Consider the following 7,198-nt stretch of genomic DNA (forward strand, 5'->3'; position numbering starts at 1 on the left):
TGGGAGAGGGAGAAGTAGTCTTCCTGCGCAGCAGGGAGCCCCATGCAGGGCTCGATCTCAGGACCCTGGGATCATGACCTGAGCCGAAGGCAGACACTTAACGACTGAGCCACCCAGGTGCCCCAAAACCTCAGAACTTCTTAACATTTAAGTTTTCTATCTGGAACTGCCTGTATAGGTGGAAAAGGTACATGAGAATTTCAAAGCTGAAAGAGATCTTGGATTTTATCAGTTCACTTGCTTCATTTTACACAGAAAGCAACAATAATACATAGATAAAGTGAGTTACCAAAGGTTACATTGCTACCTAGTAGCAAAGTTGTTTTTGGGGAGTTTTGGTGGAGGGGAGACTAGCTCAGGTTTAATTGTGACATTTAAAATTATACACTTGTTTGGACATCTGCCCACTCCCACCCCTATAGTTTCTTAAAATAACGTCAACAATAACAAGAACAACAACAAAACCAAAAACCAAAAAACCACCAAGCAATCAGAGGTTTGGGATTTAAAAATTTATAAATTTAATAAATAAATAAAGAAAATGATTCCTCAAAATCTAGCAGATCTCTCTGTAAGGAGGCTTTTCCTCCTGTTCCATCTCCTCAGGTCCCCACGCCCTGCCCAGTGGAGCAAGCTAACCTGAGTTACAAGTGTCCAGCAACAACTGAGATACTCCTTGGCTCCACATCCAGTGTATGTGCTTCACAGGGTTGGGAAGGAAGAATTTCCTCTGCCCCTTAAGGGCCTTTGAGCTGGACTAAGAATCAAATTGACATGAAACAGATTAACGGGAGAAAATCAAATTTAATTTCATGTGTAAGAGGAATCCACACAGACAGGAAATTCCAAAGATGGGCAAAATGAGGTCTGTACATGATTCTGAACTGAAGAGAGGGGGGTAGGGGTTTGGGACTTCAAAGGAAAGGAAAGTGATTCATAGGAAGATAAAAGAGTAATTGTAATGTAAAAAAAAAAAGGGGTAAACAAATCTTTCCTGGGCTACAACAAGGGGACAGAGAGGACTTCGATCAAACAAGCCTTGTTGGATTCCTCCTGTCTGCCTACCTAGTTCATATCATAATGTAGTTACCTATGGTGATAGTGTTGTGGGATCGTGGAGCACAATGGCCAAGAAAGAATTCTTGAGATGTTTTATAGTTCAAGTTAGTAAGTTTATTTGAGTAGCATGGGGACAGGACCCATGGGCAGAAAGAGTTGCATTTTTGCTATATGAAGCTGGTGGTTATGTGCTTAATGCTCAAGGGGGAGGGGATGTGCAGGGAGTATTAGATCATAAATGTCTTCTTTGAATTTCTACTCATAAAACTACTCTCATAAGATTTCTTTGGGGCTTATCATTCAGTTCAATATTAAATATCAGTGAGATGTACAGACAGTCATGAGACCCTTTAAGAATGCAGCAACCAGCCCATATATGATCCTTATTGAAGCTATGCAGGCTATAGGTCAGCCTTCTAGGCTAAAGGTGAACCTTTTTCTGTTTCTATCCCTCATCAATAGCTCTCTTCCTTGAGCAAGCCCTCTGTCTAAATTCTTTTTAGGCGGTTGAGTTGGAAATAAAGTGCTTTTCATGAATTTGCTGGGCTTTGATTGTTTTTTAACTCAAAATAATCTTCATGCCAAAGTGGCCCATCTTGGGGCCACCTGCCCTTGGTCCTTACAACCGAAAAACAACAAAAATAACAAATGTATAAAATGTAACAGACAGAATTATAAAATCCATTCATCCAGTGGTGATGGGGGGTAGGAAGAGGAGGTGGGAACATAAACAGCAGGGAGAGAAAACGAAGGTATCAAGTCAGTCACCACACAGGGGCTGGCAAATGTTAGAAAAGTGCTGGGGAAAATCCTGGGGCCCTTTCAGGCTGAGGGGGTTGGTTGTTAAAAATCCACATATGGGTGTCAGGAAGATTCTGCCTTATGTTCCCCAGAGACAAAAATCCCAATTCCTCAGAGAGAAAGGAATATGCAGAGGGCCCCAGGGAAAATTGGGGCAAGGAGAACTGTGAGAAGATTTGCCCCAGTGGTCCTTCCAATCTCACCCCTCCCCTCTGGCCCCTTTGGACACAGGCAGTAAGGGGTAGGGGGTGCAGGTGGGCAGCAGCCTGCAGTTAATGGGAGATCAATGCAGTGAAGAGAACTGCTCTGAGGAGAATCAGTGCTCAGGGCAGATTGCAGGTAGATGGTCTTGTGGAAGATTCTTTGCTTAAGAAGACCACCAAGAAGAGATGCATGGGCTCTTTGCCATTCATTGAGTTGACATGAGTAAAGGAAGGAGGATAGAGAAAAGGCAGCCATTGATAATGTATGGGGATGGCATTCCTATGAGGAGAGCCAAGACAAACCACAGCCAAGCTAGTAAGGCCAATTACTTACTGACTGACAGTGACAGGTGCGTTTTGATTCCTTTATTGAACTAGGATATTCAAAGCAGTTTAGTGAGTAGACAGGGACATATGCAGAAGACTAACCAGTTTACCAGCAAGATGGGTGGGAAAGAGACTCACAGCATCCCCTGGATAAAGAAGAGAGTCAGCAGCAAACTGCTGAAGAGCATGTGAGCAATTGTTTTGCTGATACTAGAGGATGGGGGAAGCTTCCTCCCTGATACCTCAAATGCCAGATCCACTATATCTTGAAACCAATGGCACTGGCAACTTTGCTAAGCATAGATGGGGAGTACCTAAAGAACACTGGAAATTGATGTGAGAAAGAATTCCAGCCAAGACCAAACATCTCCAAGTAGCCATGGATCACCCATAGGTTGTGCTATTACTGACTGAAGCTCAGGAATAAATGCTTGATGAAACAAGTGGAGAACATACCAGAATACTCTATCATTCCAAGCACAGCACTGGAAAATTCCAGTAACGATACATGGCTCACTCTTCTGATTCTGCACTATACCTACTCTCTTCACTGTGCCAAGACACTACTTGCCTTTCCCTGCTCCTCTCTTTTTTCCTGGATTTGGGCATCTAGCTTTGAGATGGTACAAATAGCTCAGACCCTGGGGCGCCTGGGTGGCTCAGCCGTTAAGCGTCTGCCTTCAGCTCAGGTCATGATCCCAGGGTCCTAGGATTGAGCCCTGCATCAGGCTCCCTGCTCAGTGGGAAGCCTGCTCCTCCCTCTCCCACTCCTCCTGCTTGTGTTCTCTCTCTCGCTGTGTCTCTCTCTGTCAAATAAATAAATAAAGTCTTTAAAAAAAATAGCCCAGACCAGACAGAGATTTTGATCCTCTTGGCAAGGTCCTGGAGAAAGGTTTTGATGCTGTCAGCCATCTCTTCATCACCCACAGAAGAGAGGGAAGAGTCCCCCAGCCTCTCATCATGAAGGACATGGTAGCCTTATCACTGGGACTCCAGCCTCAGCCTGGACCCTCATCCACTGCAGGCTGCTCACTTTATCCCCACCTAGTTGCTTCTCCTGTCAGCGTGTTCCCAGGACCACACTCCTTTTTCCTGATGGAGTGCCCTGGGTTTGGTCATTGGACTTCCTTCCTTTTCTATCTATACTGGATCTGCTAGTGATCACACTGAGTAACCCCCAATGATATCCTCAGCCGCTCCTCTCTCTTAAAAGCCAGAAAATACACAGATAACTGCCTACTCAGCATCTCCCTCTGCCTACTTAATGGATACCTCAGAATTAACAAGTTGACAATGAGATTTCCTCCAATAACTTCTTCTCCCACAGACTCCGATCTCAGTTGAGGATGTCTCCATCCTTTCCATTTCTCAGCTTAAAAATGCAGGAGACACACTTGACATCTTCTTTTACTCTCACATACTACATCTGATACATCAGGACATACTGCTGATTCTATCTTTCAAATATTCCTGAACTTCAACTTCTACTTCCACTAGAGTGATTGGGACCAGATTTATCTCCCTCCTATAAATAACTAGAACACTGGCCAAACTATGTAAAACAATTGTTTCAAAACACTGGAAACAAGGCAGCACAGGACTGTGATCGCTTAGAGGAGAGAAACAAATGAGGTGAGCTTATGGCTGACAGTGACTTCTGCCTGGAGACATACGTCCTGACCACAGAACAAGGAGGGGAATCCCAAGTGGAACACAGCCATCGTGCTGATTTGAAGAGACAGATGGGAGTTCAGAGAGGTGGATGTGCCTGAAATAATGAGGGCAAATCACCAGACAAGAGGGAACTACACAGAAGAAGTGGTCCAGAAATTTGCAAAGGTGTCCTCCTGAGCCTTTGGTGGAGTATTAATCTACAAATGTGAAAGGTGAAACTCTACAAGTCCATGCAAAGAACAAATGCTGGGAGCTATGAGGTGAACAGTTCCTACAGTTCACATTGTTATTTGAATTGTGTCCAAGCAGAGTACAAAGAACTTATTGAAAACTTGAAGAAATCAGTAAAATTATTAGAAGGGCTAAATTAATTATAGAAATAAAGATATCCTAGGACTTCCCTAACAAAGTTTTAAAATAATCACCCCCACCCCAAAGTATCAACATAATCCCAGGAAAACTTAACTGCTGCCCCCAAAGAAAACTAACATTTTTAAAGTAAAATAACAAAATCTAAACACTCAGCAATGTAACATATGGCGTCCAATTAAAAAGTGGCGTCCAATTAAAAAATACTAGACATTCAAATAATTAGCAAATTATGACCCATAAGCAGTAGGAGAATGAGTTGGAAATGATAGAAATGGTAGAATCAGGCAAGAACTTCAAAGCAGCAATCATACATCTTATAAATGTGCTGAAGGATTTATACTAAAACACCAATTATAGTAAGGACATATGTGTCTGTTTGTGTAAATTAAACTTCTAGAAATGACAAACGGAATGTATGAAATAAAATACTGGATAAAATAAACAGAATCAACATTGCAGGAGGAAAAAAAAAAACAGTGAATCTGAAAGAACAGAAATAGAAACTAACATTAAGTTCACAGGGAAAAAAAATATGTTTCTGACCACAGCAGGATTTAACTACATAGAAATCAGTAACCAAACATTGGAAATTAAGGAACACTTAGTTAATAATCCTTAGGGCAAAGAAGAAATCACAAGGCAAATTGGAAAATACTTTTATTTAAATAAAGAAGAAAAAACAGTGTAACAAATCTGTGGGGTCCTGCCAAAGCAGTGATTAAAGGGAAATTTGTAGCTTTATTTTTTTAAAGATATATTTATTTATTTGAGAGAAAGAGAGAGAGTACAAATGAGAGGAGAGGCAGAGGGAGAAGGAGAGAGAATCCCAAGCAGACTTCCCACTGAGCACGGAGCCCTATGAGGGGCTTGATCTCATGACCCAGAGGTCATGACCTGAGCCAAAATCAAAATTCGGACACTTAACTGACTGGGCCATCCAGATGCCCCAGAAATTTGTAGCTTTAAATGCTGATATTTAAAAAGACTCAAATAAATGATCAAAGCCAGGAATTGGTAAACTTTGAAAATAAATGATTAACTAGTAAACATTTTGGGCTTTGTGGATCATAGATGGTCTCTGTTGACTGCTCTATGTTTTTTACAACCCTTTAAAATATAAAAAACATTTTTAGTTCAGAGGCTGTACAAAAATAGGCTATGGGTTATAATTTGCCAACCTCTGATCTAAGCTATTGCCTTAAGAAACCAGAAAAAATGAGCAAATCAAACTTAAGGAGGGAAAGGGGGGAAATGAATAATCAGTGACATATAAAAGCAAAAAAGAAAATCAGTAAAGTAAAAACTAGTTCTCTGAAATGATCAATAAAATTATAAACCTCCAACCAACAAGAAAGGAAGAGAGAAGACTCAAATTATTATACCTAGAAGGAAAAGATTTTACTTTAGATCATACAGACATTAAAAAGATAATAAAGGACTCTTACAAATAACTTTTTGTCAATATATTCTATAGCTTAGATGAAAAGTACATATTTTTTGAAAGGTACAAGGTACTAAATCTTACTCACTTATGAAAAAATAGTAACCTGAATAGCCCTTACTATTAAAGAAATTAAATTCAAAACTATCAACATTTTTGTACACGCACAAAAAGACTCCTGCCCAGATGGCTTTGTTGATGAATTCTACCAAACATTTGAGAAGGTAATAATACCAATCCTGTTCAAACCTCCACAAGACAGAACAGAAATGAATACATCTAAAATTATTTTATGAAGGTAACATTACACTGATACCAAAATCAGAAAAAGACACTATAAGAAAAGAAAACTGTAGATCAGTAGCCTCCATGGACATAGATGTAAAAATCTTTAACAAAATTCTAGTAAATAGAACCCAAATTCTAGTAAGTAGAACCCAGCAATATACATAAGCAATGTCTCATTATAAAGTGAGGTTTATTTCAGGAATACAAAGTCTGCTTAATATTCAAATATCAAACAAGATAAATCATCATTTCAGCAGGTTAAAATGGGGAAACCATATAGCTATTTCAATAAATGCATAAAAAGCATTTGACAGACTTCAACATCCTTTTGTAATAACACATACGTGCACGCACACACACACACATTGGAAGAAAAGTAATTACAAAGCATAACTGCTGAAAGACATATGTTCAGTCTATATAAAGCAGTCTTACAATTTGATAATTGGAAGACAATTCAATTTGAAAAAGTAATGGACAAAGATTTCACTAAAGGATATATATAAATAAACCCATGAGAAAATACTCACTGTCAGTAGTTGTCATGGAAATGCAAATTACAACCACAATATCACTGCATATTTACTACAGTGACCCATACTAAAAATACCAAGTACTGGGGATAATGTGAGTGACTGAAACACTCACACAGTGCTGGTGGAAAGGTAAAGTTACTTTTGGAGAACAGATTGACAGTTTTGTATTAAACATAGACTTTCCATATGATCCAGTAATTCTACATCTAGAGAACTGGAAACATATATCCACACAAAGAATATGTATAATAAAATCAATGCACAGAAATCAGTTGCTTTCTTATACACTAACAACGCAACTGTAGAAAGAGAAATTAGAGAAATGATTCCATTTACAATAGCACCAAAAACCATAAGATACCTCGGAATAAACCTAACCAAAGAGGTAAAGGATCTATACTCTAGGAACTACAAAACACTCATGAAAGAAATTGAAGAGGACACAAAAAGATGGAAAAATATTCCAGGCTCATGGATCAGAAGAATAAACATTGTTA

General features: G+C 39.5%; 1 pseudogene; it reads right to left on the bottom strand.

The window, feature by feature from the left end:
• Window positions 1-2,269: 2,269 nt before the first annotated feature.
• Window positions 2,270-3,302, bottom strand: LOC123841873 (etoposide-induced protein 2.4 homolog; annotated as a pseudogene).
• Window positions 3,303-7,198: the final 3,896 nt, after the last annotated feature.

The sequence above is a fragment of the Mirounga angustirostris genome, unplaced genomic scaffold (assembly GCF_029215605.1).
Source record: "Mirounga angustirostris isolate CCGP_5_RB_7025 unplaced genomic scaffold, mMirAng1.0.hap1 SCAF_4, whole genome shotgun sequence".
Taxonomy (NCBI): domain Eukaryota; kingdom Metazoa; phylum Chordata; class Mammalia; order Carnivora; family Phocidae; genus Mirounga; species Mirounga angustirostris.